At 36.3% G+C, this 14,881-nt stretch overlaps 1 long non-coding RNA gene across 6 annotated transcripts in view; it reads left to right on the top strand.

Annotated features, from left to right (window-relative positions):
* The first annotated feature begins 687 nt into the window (after positions 1-687).
* The window catches only part of LOC140833363 (uncharacterized), a 58,121-nt gene continuing 43,927 nt past the window's right edge, over positions 688-14,881 (top strand). For all 6 annotated transcript variants that reach the window (XR_012118439.1, XR_012118440.1, XR_012118438.1 and 3 more), the window contains exons 1-3: positions 688-895; positions 992-1,130; positions 1,433-1,578. This is a non-coding gene — a long non-coding RNA (uncharacterized lncRNA). The remainder of the gene's footprint in view (positions 896-991; positions 1,131-1,432; positions 1,579-14,881) is intronic.

Genomic DNA, 14,881 nt, shown 5'->3' with positions numbered 1-14,881 from the left:
TTATTGTATATTAAAAGATTGCGACTGCAGGAATTTCTTGGTATGGATCGAAAGAAACGAAACCAAAACTTTTTCATTAAGCAGGAATTATTCATATTATGTATCACAGCCAAGGGCCATAAAATGAAATGGACACTTTTTGACCAAAATCTAGGAATTGTGGTTATAATCAACTGTTGAAATTATTATGAAACGGATTAAGATTAGAATCCCAGTTTCATTATTACCTAAGAAAAAATACGTGCAAGTAGCAACCAACTGGCTGTCCTGTCTTCCACCAAAATTTAATTGATTTATTTATTTTTCATAAAATTAAAATATTTTAGCTAAGAAATTTCAATGCTATTCCAACACATTGGAACTTGGTGACGGGATTAATATTTCTTCAATTTTTATATATATATATATATATATATATATATATATATATATATATATATATATATATAAAATAGAGGTGAAATTGTTTGATTTTAGAAATGAAAGACATATTGACGTATTAATATTTTAAGAGGAATTTGAGAAAAAATCCCTCACCACAAACTTTTTTTGGTGCTCACTCCTCAATTCAGTAAAAAATTATCTGCAAAACTGGAGAGAAGCCGAAATATTTTTTAAACTCCCTTCCCAATTTTTTATTCATTTTCTCCTATTATATTATATTTTATCCCAAATCTCATTCTCTTTCTCACACAACCTATTCTTACATCCATATTTCCTTACCCGTCGGCCAAAGAATCCCTAGCCTTCCACCACCTCCTTCAAAACTACATGCCACGCAAAACCCATGATTTAGACGACGAAGATTTCAAATGTTTTACATAAGGTAGCAAGAAGGAAGAAAACCAAGTGACATCGACAACCGATTTTTTGGAGAATCACGCAAGCAAAACAAGTGAGTTTCTTCTTCTTTTTTCTTCGCTCCATTTTTCCAGTAATTATATTTGTTACCACATTTGTTATTGATTTATGTTACTGTGGCGATTTCGAGAGTAAATCCCTAGCCACCAAAACCCACTGCCTCGACACCCATGGACGATGAAGGCAACTGGAAGCCAAACTTTTTTGTTGGCTAAAAAATGCACAGATCTTCTCTGTACGCACGTGACTAACAGAGAAGGGCTGGAACTGTAAGAATTCGTTTTTCAAAATTTTCATAGTTTTTTTAGTTTTTCTGTGATTTTTTTGTTTATTATTTTGCGTTTAGTAAAATCTTTATCATATGAAATTTTTAACCACTTTGACGCATATTTTGTTTGATTTCTTGGAGAAATAGAATATAGATCTGGATCATCAAATTTTTCATTCCTGGGTAATGCGAGTAAAAAATGAGCTCTATATGATTTCAATCTTTAATGGCTTCTATTTCACATGGTTGTTTCTTAATTTTGGGAAAAATTGTACGATTTCCCCACAAACTATTACATTGCAGTATTTAGCCCCCGTCAGAAAGTGTATGTGACGTTAAATGAAGATGATGACGTTCGTATCATGACCCATGTTAACACATCTATGAGACTGACAATAATTAATATGATGACAGTGAGAAAACCAAATAGGAGGCCATAATATTGAGAGGTAAAAACTCATATCTTAATTTTGACTTTCCACATGAATTGGGTATTTGTTGATGTTTTATTTTTGTTTTTCTTGGTAATACATTTTGAGAGTGCAACTACTTATTATAACATTTTTATAGTATTTTTCATGGCGATCTGTTGTGAGTGTTCTTCTTGTGAATCTAGATGATGTGTGAATATAATTTTCAACTAACTGATCATTTGCATTGTTATCTAGAACATAAGTATTATTTAACATGTGTTATATTAAGAATTTATTAAAAGGTACAAAATGAAAGTGTTAACAAATTTTTACATTGCTTAAAATATGGTTGAATTTGAAGATGACACAATGAGTAGTAATGACGTTCATCTTCAAGTTTGTTTGTTAAAGAATTCCATAGACGTTTGGAGTAATTGAATACGTGGAAACTGTCAAATATTCAACGATGCTGTTGAATTTCGAGTTTATGCTAGAAATTATGCAATTGCTACTAGACGTTATTTTTCATACAAAAAGAATGATAATGAGAAGTGAAAGAATTGTTGCACATAAATAAACAGGAAATATTTATTAAAAAAACTAGTATATTAGAATTGGGTGTTGTGCTCGGTGTTGACAACACCAGCACACAACACGGCTGCGAAAATTTATTATTTAACTCAGACATAACTTTAATAAATAAACATTTGGATTAAATTTTACACAAGTACAAAGACTTGTGCGACGTCTTATGGCAAAAATTTCACTAGAAAAATTATGAAAATCGTTTACACTTAAACTCTACTAGTGAAAGTATCAAAACTGAATTCCTTGACACTCGAAGGAATTAAAATATGCATCAAAATCACAAATCAAATCTAGATGCATAAACAAAAAAGACATATTGCTTAAAAACCAAACGAAGTCACTCTTCGATCAAACACTCTGTATCAGTGTTCTTCTTGAGTTTTGGCAGCACCAATCAGCAACACAGTCACAAGGTAGGCGGACCACTCTTGCTCCTATTGCCAATCTTCAAAAGCTGAATCTCCTCCTTTTCCAAAGCTCCTGTAGCCGTCCAAATATCTTCGTGTATCGCCTTCTTTATTGATAATTTGACCCACTTATATATAGTCCATTTTTTATATATAGTCCATTTCTTTGACCTAGATCTTCATAGATCCTTTCCACCTATAAACAAGGAAACTAGATTTTAATAGGAAACAAACTCTAATCCAAGGTAACTGCACTATATCTTATAGATAGATTCCTAAATTAATTAAATAATTCCTAATAAAAGGATTTACTATATCTAGGAAAGCAAATCTATCAGTTTAGGCTAGAACTGCAAAATCGAAATAAAATCTCAATTTATGAGTTGAATAATTTGATTACAAAATGGCAAGATTCAGTTGGTTCTAAATTATCTTCTGTAAGATGGAATCGATTTTATTCTTAATAAAGTATCATTTCCAATTTGTTGTTGTGTTCTTATTTTCTACAAATAATTTTATTAGTAAAACCGCATCAATAATAATTTTAAGACAAGTCAATTAAACCAAGAATATTGTGAAAGTAAGAAAACTTAGTCTCGGGTAATGGTTTGGTGAAGATGTCAGCTGCTTGTTGCTTAGTTGAAATATACTCAAGTCTAATGTCCTTTTTCAAAGCATGATATCTAATGAAGCGGTGCCTGACATTTATATGCTTGGTCCTTGAGTGAAGAACTGGATTATAGGTGATGGCAATTGTGCTCGTATTGTCACAAAATATGGGCGATTCATTTGTAATTGCTCCATAATCTCTCAGTTGTTGCTGGATCCAGATCAGTTGTGCACAACAACTACCAGCAGCAAGGTATTCTGCTTCAGTTGTTGAGGTAGCTATGGATGTCTGCTTTTTGCTGAACCAAGAGATCAGTCTGTCTCCTATAAACTGACAAGATCCACTTGTACTTTTACGATCAAGCTTACATCCTGCATAATCTGCATCTGAATATCCAATTAAATTGAAAGTAGAGTCTTTAGAATACCATAACCCAACATTTTGTGTACCCTTAAGATATTTCAAAATTCTTTTAGTAGCTGAGAAATGTGATTGCTTAGGATTTGCTTGAAATCTAGCATACATACAGACAGCAAATACAATATCAGGACGACTGGCAGTTAAGTACAACAATGAACCTATTAAACCTCGATATAATGTCGCCTCAACTGATATTCTCCCTTGATCAGTGTCCAATTTTATTGATGAGCTCATGGGAGTATTTGAAGCTGAACATGATTCCATGTCAAATTTCTTCAGCAACTCCTTTGTATATTTAGTTTGACTGATGAATATACCAGTCTCTAGTTGCTTCACTTGCAGTAGAAAGAATGTCAGTTCACCCATCATGCTCATTTCAAACTTATCCTGCATTAGCTTAGCAAACTTTTCGCATAATTTGGGATTAGTTGACCCAAATATGATATCATCAACATAAATTTGAACTAATAAAATGTGATCATTCTTAGCAAATTTGAACAAGGTCTTATCAACTGATCCAATAGAAAAATCATGATCAGTTAGAAATTTTGAAAGAGTTTCGTACCAAGCTCTGGGAGCTTGTTTAAGACCATATAAGGCTTTGTTCAAATGATATACATGATCAAGAAAGTTTTGATTTACAAAACCCGGGGGTTGTTCAACATATACTTCCTCTTGTAGTTGACCGTTCAGGAATGCACTCTTTACATCCATCTGATAGACCTTGAAGTTCTTGTGTGATGCATAAGCAAGAAAAATTCTGATTGCTTCCAGTCTTGCAACTGGAGCATACGTCTCATCATAGTCAATTCCTTCTTCTTGCCTATATCCTTGTGCCACTAATCTTGTTTGTCGCGTCCAACTGAACCATCTTCGTTCAGTTTATTTTTGTATATCCATTTTGTACCTATAATAGTTTTTGAAATTGGTCTTGGAACTAAGTTCTAGACATTGTTATAAGTGAACTGATTTAGCTCTTCTTGCATTGCATTTACCCAGTTAGGATCAGCAAGAGCTTCATCAGTTTTCTTCGGTTCTAGTTGTGAAACAAAAGCTGAATAGATAAATAAATTTAGCATTTGATTGCGAGTTCTTACTGGATCAGATGGATTTCCTATTACCAGTTCAGGTGGATGTGATTTTTTCCATCTGTACTCTGTATTTGTTGTATCAGCAATTTCTTCAGTTGGTAACTGAACACAGTTTTCAGTCTCAGTTGGTGCTTTGTCGACTAGTATTTGAATGTTATCATTATGCTCTATCAACTAATCATCAGCAACGACTTCCTGTACATCTGATTGGTCCAATACTTCTGGTTCAGGTGTTTGAAGTATGTTTTGATTGACATGACTTTCATTTTCGTCATCATCTTCCAAACTGATATCTGTAAATCGATCAACTAGCTCAACTTGATCAGTTGGCTTATCAGTTAGTTCAGTTTCATCGAAATCAACATGAGCATATTCTTCAACATTTAGGGTTTTCTTGTTGAAAACTCTATAAGCTATACTAACTGATGAGTATCCAAGAAATATTCCTTCTGCAGATTTAGCATCAAACGCTTTTAAATAATTTTTACCATTATCAAGAATAAAACATATGCAGCCAAATATTTTTAAATAAGTAATTATACTTTTTCTTCCATGCCATATCTCATATGGTGTTTTCATATGATTCTTATTAATCATTGATCTGTTCTGAGTGTAACAGGCAATGTTTACTGCCTCTGCCCAAAATCTTTGAGAAATACCAGAATCAGCAAGCATTGTTCTAGCAGCTTCTTTAAGAGTCCGATTTCTTCTCTCAGCTACACCATTTTGTTGAGGAGTTCTGGCTGCTGAGAGCTCATGCTTAATTCCAGCATTTTCTAGGAAATTTGAAAGAGTTTGATTGATGAATTCAGTTCCTCGATCAGATCTGATTCCATCAATTCCAACTGATTTTTCATTTAAAAGTATTTTGAAGAGCTTTATTTGTTGCGAAGCAGTATGGTCTTTAGATTTGAGAAAAATAACCCAAGTAAATCTTGAAAAATCATCTACGACTACCAAGGTGTATTTCATTCCTCCTAAGCTCATGACTGGTATAGGACCAAAGAGATCCATGTGCAACAGTTCTAAGCATCGGGATGAAGATTTACAGCCCTTGTTTTTAAAAGAGGATCGTACTTGTTTACCATACTAACATGCTGAGCAAAGCTTTTCTTTTGAAAAGTCTATTTTTGAGCAAACTAGTTACAAGTTCATGTTTACTCAGATAGGAAATGGATTTAAAGTTTAAATGATTTAATATCTTATGCCACAACCAGTTTTTAGATGATTTGGAAGCAATAAAACACACTGGTGCATAAGTTTGATCATTCCAACTGACTTTTTATGTGTTTCCACAACGTTTGCCAGTTAGTATGATTTTATCAGTTGAAGTTTTGACTGAACATGAGTTTTTGTCAAATTGTACTGAGAATCCACTGTCACTTAACTGACTGATACTCATCAAGTTATACTTCAAGTTTTCTACTAATAGAACATCTTTAAAAGTAAAGTTACCATAGATAAGCTTACCCTTACCCACAGTTCTACCTTTGGAATTGTCCCCGAAACTGATGTCGCGAACATCCACTGTCCAAATACCATATTGAGTTCTTATTTGTACCTGTTACCTGCAATCACACACAGAATATAACTTGATACCCATATCAATTTGGGTCCTGAGCTGATTAGTCCCTTACGAAATCACACTTGGATTAGTCTAAAAGACTTTCCAATAGCTGTATTCCAAATGGTTTTTCTCGGCTTTTGTGTGCTTGGTGTGTAGTGTACAGATGATACAATATGTGTTTTAGCATTATTCAACTGATTGTTCAGTCTATATCTCTTCTGAACTGGCTTGCAGTTATAGTAATTGAAATAGCTATTCGAATAGTTCTTGTGAAACCTCTTTGATGACTGACTTTGTGAATCAGTTGAGAATTTTTGACTATAACCAATCCCATATCTTCTAGCCTTGTTCATATTCTCAGTAGGTTGCTCAATCAGTTTACTGGGCTCAATTTGTTCTTGTATCACTGCTGATTTGAAAAAGTGAATTTATTTCCCTTTGTCTATTTTTAGCTTTGGCTGAGTATCATTTGGATACATTTCTCCTTGAGTGTTGAACCCTAAACCAGTTTTATCAGAAACTGATTTTTGTGAATTCTGTATCTCATTCAGTGCAGTAGATGACTTGTTCCAAGACTGAATGAGCTCAGTCTGTTTTGAGTTTTAAAGAATCAACTTCTGGATTAATGACTGATTTTTGTTTCTCTCTGCTTTTAACTCAGAAATTTCCCTTTTTAGACTCAACCCATTAACTGATTCATCAGTTTTGGTTTTATTGTCTGTGAAATCAGTTTGCTTTGCTTTGATTTTTTCAAATGATGATGCAAGCTTTTGATACTCATTTACCATGTCATGTAGTGTTAGAATGAGTTCTTCTCGTGTGAAATCAGTTGAGCTGAAATCAAATACATGTTGGCTAGATGATTCTTCTTCTGCGTCATTGGCCATCAAGCACTTGACTTCCTCATCATCACTGGAGCTGCATGAGCTTTCTGGTTCTGACTCCTCACTGTCAGTTTCTGCCCATTTAGATTTGTTTTCTTCAGCTAAGAGTACCTCATGTTTCTTTCTGAAGGACTTCTTATCTTCTTTGGGTCTTCTTTTGTGTTCATATGATTTCTTTCTTCTGTCAGTTGAGCCTTGACTGTCCTTCTTGGGTTTAGGACAATCAGCAATAAAGTGACCTGATTTGTCACAGTTGTAGCAGGCATTTGATTCATCTTTGGAGTTGTTCCTTTGGTATGGCTTCTGGAAGTTTCCTTGATTCTTTCTCATGAACCTTCCAAATTTTTTGATTAACAATGACATAGCATCACTGCTCAACTGATCAACAGATTTCTCGACTGAACTGATTGGTTCTGTTCTGACAGCAGTTAGAGCAGTTGTGGCAGCAGGGGTAGATGGTTCTTCTTCTCTGGTCTGCAGCTCAAATTCATAAGCCTTTAAATCAGCAAACAAATCATGAAATTCAATCTGGTTCAGATCTTTGGACTCCCCCATTTCCATGGTCTTGACATCCCATTCCTTGGGAAGATCTCTCATTACCTTTAGTGCAATCTCTTTGTTAGTATACACTTTTCCAAGTGCATTTAACTCATTGATGATACTGCTTACTCTTTCATCATAATCGTGCATTGATTCCCCTGCTTTCATTTTGATGTTATCAAACTTTTGGACAGCAACAGATAGTTTATTTTCTTTGGTTTGATCATTTCCTTCACACAGCTGGATCATCTTTTCCCAAATTTCTTTGGCTGACTTACACATCTTTATTTTGCTGAAGGTTACTTTATCTAGCGTTTTGTACAGAATATCTTCAGCCACATTATCAAGATTTGCTTTTCTTTTATCTTCAGTTGTCCATTCATCTCTGGGATTTTCTATTCTTTTTGGTGCCCCTTCTGTTATGGCAACTGTTGTATTTGTTTTTAGAATCTTCATGGGTCCATCAGTTATGACATAACACATGTCATCATCTTGTGCAGCTAAATGAGCCTGCATTCTGATTTTCAATCATCAAATTCTTCTCTGGAGAACATAGGAATTTTGTTGAATGAAGTCATGCTAGTAAGTTTATAGATCAAAAGTATTCAAGAACAAGATCCAACCGCTCTGATACCACTTGATAGGATCGATTAACGTATCAAGAGTGTTTAGAAAAGGGGGTGGGGGTTGAATAAACACTCACAATTAAAACTGATCTTTTCGAATTTTGAGTTCAGTTTGGTGACAAACTGATTCTCGGAATCTTGATGGTCAATGACAATCAGTTAAACAAAAGTAGTTGCGGAAAGTAACAGACTGAAAGATAGAATACAAAACTGAAATAAAAATACACAAGGATTGTTTCTAGATGTTCGGAGATTTCAATTACTCCTACGTCACCCCTTCTATCTCAAGGATATGATTTTCACTAAAAGACTTTGATCGAATACAAGATTTGTACTGACCCACTTCAGTTTGGACTTATCACTGCCAAAAGCTGAAACTCTTAGTATTACAAAATGTTCTCAGTGCGTAACTGATCTTAGCACTATTGAATTTAACGATTATTTCAAAGTGCTAATGAGCTCAAATTGTAGCCTTGACTGCTACGAATAAACCAAGTAAGAGTGAGCTAAGTTTTTGGCAGAGTAACAACAATTTTTGAATAGAGTGATCTTCTTGTTATTCAGATGTTCTTCTGTCATATTTATAAGCTTCCCTTCCAACGGTAACTTAAGATATATTTGAATCTTTGTATCCGTTGATTGCCACTTCATTATTCCTTGGTAATTGTTTGCTTCATTTATTGTAATGCGACGTCTTAACTGCTTTAACCGAAATGCGTTGTTCTAAGCTGTATTGATTGAAGTGCGGCGTTTCACATTCAGTTGCAGTCTTCTATGTCTCTTTGTCGGTTGAATGTTCTTTCCCGAGACATGTTTAGTTGAAGGATGCTTAGCTTAAAAGCATACGGCTGAATGTATTATCTGTCGGTTGACGTGTTCCAGATTTGCTGGTGAGGAGAATAACTGAATTGCGTTTCAGTTGCGTAGATTAGTCTACTAGATTCAGTTGCTGAGTTCAGTTTACTCGATCAGTTGGTTTGTATTTTCAGTTGGTTCATATTTTGTCAAACACCGGAATTTAGTTTCCAACAAAAAGAGATTGTGGCATTGGATTGGGTGATCTGCGTGTTTGCATAGGCAATGGTATCTCGGGCCTGTTGAATTTGTTGAAGGCCGAAAGCAATTTGGGCATGGTCTTCGGGGACCATCAATCCGATAAATCTTCAGATGCAGATAGTGAGGAAGTAGCAATGTGGCCAACACCAGAGGCAACACCAGGAGCAACACCAGCAGCAAATGGAGGACCAGATGAGGGAGCGGTGTGGCCAGTACGTGGTGTAGCACCTGTCGCAGACCAAGGAAGATCAAGTACCCTGTTCCCTTTAAAATATGCTGGTGCAAATTTCAATGGTTCACCTATGTCGATCAACTGATCCTCAGCATCAGATACAAAGCCTTGGGATTCCAGAATACTAAAAAACAAGGAAGGAAACGTGAGCTTCGTCGATTTCAATCCACGTTCTGCAAATTGAAGAACAGTGGTGAATACCAGCTGTCCAAAATTGAAGTTGCGCCATGTTCCAATGGTGAAGAGAGTAACTGCTTGTGGTCTAGTGACCACAGTGGTGTTGGAAGATGGAGTCCAATTTTGAATAGCATTTTTGTGTAGGACAGAGTAAAATGAGGTCAGATTGGCCGCAGCAAGGCGCTTGGGGAGGTTAGGGAATTCAGTGATGAGACCCCCCTTGAGTTCAGATGTAATATCGTCAATGTGCGGGAGGGCATCCTCATATTCAGGAGAGGTAGTGTTGTAGAACTCATTTATGATGTAAGGAGAGAATCATATATGGTGTCTCGTACAAACACCCTCCCATACTTAGCATTTCTCCTATCTCCGACACTAGAGACCAAATTGCAGTAGAATTCGAGGAATGGTCTTCGCGCATAGGGTAGCACTGATTTGACAGTGGAACTCAATCTGTGGGACTGAAGGAAGGCGGTCAGATTGTATTTCCCTTATGCTTCGAAATCGATGTTGCGTTCCTCGATAAATTTTCTATGAGCGTATAGATACCATTGAGCCATAGTCGTCTCAGTGTAGAACTTCGAGGAGAAGGAGGAAGCAAGATTGTAGTAATCCAAATCAGTGTTTTCAGCACCTGGTTCAACACGAGGCTCAACACCTTCAGCATTTTCCTCAGTCCTAACTGCTTGATCAGAACCATCCTCAGATTCTTCGACGTCAGTCTCGGATTCTGATAGGCTCTTCTCGAGGGTCTCTGGTTGAATATCACCACCTTTATGCACAGATTCTTTTATCTTCTTTGAGTCACGCAAGCTGTTAAGAAAATCATCCAGCGATTGTTCTTCATCCGATGAGAAACTTACCTCAAAAGGGTGGTCATGAGATTTTTCAGGTGGAGCAGTGGGGGAAGAGGTGGAAGCCGATGCCTTTTTCGAGAGATTAGGCCGCTTTCGAGCGACCAACTCAAAATTTTCATCATTTGAGTCATCTCCTGATTAAAAGTCTGGGTCGAGAGTAAAATAGGTGGTCAAAATACACAATCATTATGTCACTATGGAACACATAATCATTAATCATTTGATTCATCCACATAAGTTGTGAACAACAACTGGCAACTGCTACATATTCAGATTCAGCCGTGGATAGGGAGACACATTTTTGTTTCTTGCTAGCCCATGATACAAGATTATTTCCTAAATTAAACACCCTCCCAACGTGCTTTTTCTATCATCTAAATCACCTGCCCTGTCAGAGTCAGAGAAACCTACCAAGTTTGTGTTCGTGTCACGAGTGTACCACAAACCAAATTCCAGTGTACCTGCAATGTATCTTAATATACGTTTCACTGCTTTTAAGTGCGAAATCTTCGGATCAGTTTGGTATCTATCACACAAGCACACACTGAACATGATATCGGGCCGAGTAGCAGTTAAGTACAAAAGGCTACCAATGATGCTATGATACAAGGTGTTGTCAACACCTTCGGCAACACCATCTTTAGACAGTTTTTCACTCGACCCCATAGGTGTTCTAACATGTTTTGAGCTATCGGTTGAGAATTTTTTGATCAAATTTTTTGCATACTTGGACTGACACAAGAATATACCATCATGCAATTGCTTAACATGTAGTCTAAGAAAGAATTTTAGTTTTCCTACCATGTTCATTTTGAATTGAGACGAAATGAGGTCCACAAAGTTATTCACAAGTATTTGAGATGACCCACCGAAATTAATATCATCGACATACACTTGACAGATCAAAATATCATATTTCAATTTTTGAATGAAATGGTTTTGTCAACCTCACCTCGTTTGAAACCCAAGTTTATGAGATAGTCAGCTAACCTGTCGTACCAAGCCCGTGGAGCTTGTTTCAGTCCATACAGGGCCTTTTTCAATTTGTAAACATGGTCCACGTGGTGAGGATCTTCAAATCTCTTAGGTTGACAGACATAGGCTTCCTCATTTAAAATGCCATTCAAGAAAGCACTTTTCACATTCATTTGATAAAATTTAATATGAATATGACATGCAACAGCAATGAACAATCGTACAGCCTCCATTCATGCCACAGGTGCGAAGGTTTCATCAAAATCCATCCCCTCAACCTGTGTATACCCTTGGTATACCAATCGAGCCTTATTTCGAATGATGTTACCGGATTCATCTGTTTTATTTTTAAATATCCATTTTGTTCCAATAACGTTTACGTTTGAAGGTCTGGGGACTAAGTCCCACACATCATTGCGGACAAATTGTTCTAGTTCTTTATGCATGGCATTGACCCAAAATTCATCTTTTAATGTATCATAACTTTTTTTGGGTACAATCAAAGATATAAAGCAAGAGTGACCTACTTGAAAATACGTGGAGCTCATGCACACCAACCCAATCATTTTTCGGTAGTCAACCTTCTCCTTTTTCCTTGTCTGCACATCTTCATATACTTCACAAATGATTTGAGATGATGGATGATTCTTCTGGATTTTTCTGGGAATATCTTTCTCAAAGTGATTGTTACGTCATCATCGTCTTCATTTTCATTTTCCACGACTTCTGTACTGTTAGGTGTTGGTGTTGTATCTGGTGTTGTCTTACTGGTCTCAGCACCAGTTACAACACCGGGACTGGTTAATGGCTCACTTCTATCCAGTAGTCCTTCAGTACCATCTTCTTCATACTTTCCTGTTAGGTCAGCACAATCATCAAACACTACATTAATCGATTCAATAGTAGTTCTAGTTCTCATATTAAAAACACGGTAAGCCCTACTATTCATTGAATATCCGAGAAACAGACATTTATCACTTTTGGAGTCAAATTTCGCAAGGTGATCACGATCATTTAGGACGTAACAGACACAACCAAAGATATGAAAGTATTTAAGATTTGGTTTTCTTCCCATTAAGATCTCATAGGATGTCATGGTAGATCCATTTCTCAAAAACACACGGTTGGAAATATGACAAGCGGTATTCAAGGCTTCAGCCCAAAAGCGTTTTGACATATGTTTAGAGCGAGCCATTTCTTGAAGAGTCCGATTCTTCTTTTCTGTTATTCCATTCTGTTGAGGAGTTTTAGGAGCTGAAAATTCATGAATTATTCCTTTATTTTCACATAATCATGTAAACAAGGAATTTTCAAACTCCTTTCCATGATCACTTCGAATTTTAATCACTTTCTCATCATGTAAAATTTAATTCTAGCATGCAATTTTTTAAAGACATCGAAGATGTCATATTTTCTCTTATAAAGCTTACCCAAGTGAAACACGAGAAGTCATCAACACACACAAACGAGTATTTCTTACTGCCCAAGCTTTCAACGTCCATTGAACCCATTAGATCCATGTGCCAGAGTTCAAGGCACCGTGTTGTCCCGAAATGTTGCAACACCGGATGGACAACACGAGTTTGTTTACCTTTTAGGCAAGGTCCGCAAAAATAGGTGTTTCCAGAACTTAAATTAGGCATACCTCTCACAAAATCAAACTTACATAGTTTCTTTAGGGTTTTGAAGCTCACATGACCTAATTTTTTATGCCAGAGATCTAGATCATTTGTTTTGGCACTTCGGCAGTCATTTCCTTCTCGTAATTGGTAGCAATTGTCGGCAGATCGGGCACCTGTCATTATACATATATTAGCATTATTGAAAACTTCACAACTATTTTTGTTGAATTTAACAAGCAAATCATCATCACAAAGTTGACTTCTGCTGATTAGATTTGAATTTAGTCCTCCAACATGTAAAACGTAGTGCAGTTGTGGAAGTCCTTCAACTTTCGGGGTTTCTTTGCCTACAATTTTTCCTTTAGCACCTCCACCTTAGGTTACACGCCCACTTTTTACTTCAACATAATCAGTGAGGTATTCTCTGGTTCTGGTCATGTGGCATGAACATCCACTATCAAAGCACCATATTCCTACAATGTTAGTTTTCAGATAAGTATAAATGACATTGCATTGGATTCCAGTTTTAGGTACCCATATTTGCTTTGTGGAGGATTTCTTGACAGCGGTTTTGTGCTTGGTGTTGGGCAACACTGTGTGCAACACCTGATTTGAGTGCCACTTCAGGTAATCATTTCTTAGTTTGTAGCAGAAGGGTTTGATGTGCCCAGACTTATAACAGTAGTGACAGATGAAACGAAGTTTTTTTTGCTCAGGTTGAGAGGTTGTTACTCTCTTCTGGTCATGAGCCTTCTTTGATGAAGGGAGGACTTTTGAAGGTGAACAGGATGAACTTGGTGTTTTCAGCTTCTGTTCTGTGGTCAGCTTTGCATTCTTCGTAGGTGGATTTAAAATTGAAGAGACAAGGCAGTCTTCTACACCCTTCACAAATACTATAGTCTTTGAACCAGCGTAGGATGTTTCACCGTGTTCATATGTACATTCGACATATCCAAGACCACTCCTTCCGTCCTTTCCCATGTTTAGCATTGTGTCAAGTTTAGATGAGTTTGATTTAGCGAGAGTCTTTGTAACGTACCGTACTTTTGCTACTTAAAATTTGCAGAAAAATTAAAATTTTCTTGAATAATAAGTGAACTTTCAAAATTTGATAAAAATAAATTGTTCATCTCAACAACCATTGTAGCGAAAGATCTCATCGTAACGTTTGCCAAAAGTATTTGCTAAAAATCTCGAAAATAGCAACATAAATTAGAGTACTTTTAAACATTTCATAAAAACTTCAAAACATGGACGGTCCCAAGGTTTAGCCTCCCACTCAGTCCAAGCCAGTTCCTTGGTCACCACCCCTAGCCTCTTCGTAAACATCCTCACCTGCATCGATCAAGTCTAGTGAGTCTAAAGACTCAACAAGTATAAACTGGAAAGTACTACATAATAAAATCACATGCAACTAGAAAATAGAACATACATACTTAAAACCTGAACTTGCATATCAAAACCTGAACATACGTACGTACGTACTTAGACGTACCATCAATATAAACTTTTCTTAAACGCTTGCATACTTGAACATACATAACTTCATCATTTTGCGTAGAAGCATGTTTCAAAGCAAGTGACCCATACATAAATACGCCTGATCAGACTAAACCACAGTACTGAGCTGACAGGGAAAAATCCACTGCCACATACATGAGATCCCCATTTATATTTAACAGGCTAA

The sequence above is a fragment of the Primulina eburnea genome, chromosome 6, assembly GCF_022965805.1.
Source record: "Primulina eburnea isolate SZY01 chromosome 6, ASM2296580v1, whole genome shotgun sequence".
NCBI lineage: Eukaryota > Viridiplantae > Streptophyta > Magnoliopsida > Lamiales > Gesneriaceae > Primulina > Primulina eburnea.
The sequence above is the reverse complement of the archived record's forward strand: the minus strand, read 5'-3'. Positions and strand labels throughout refer to the sequence as shown.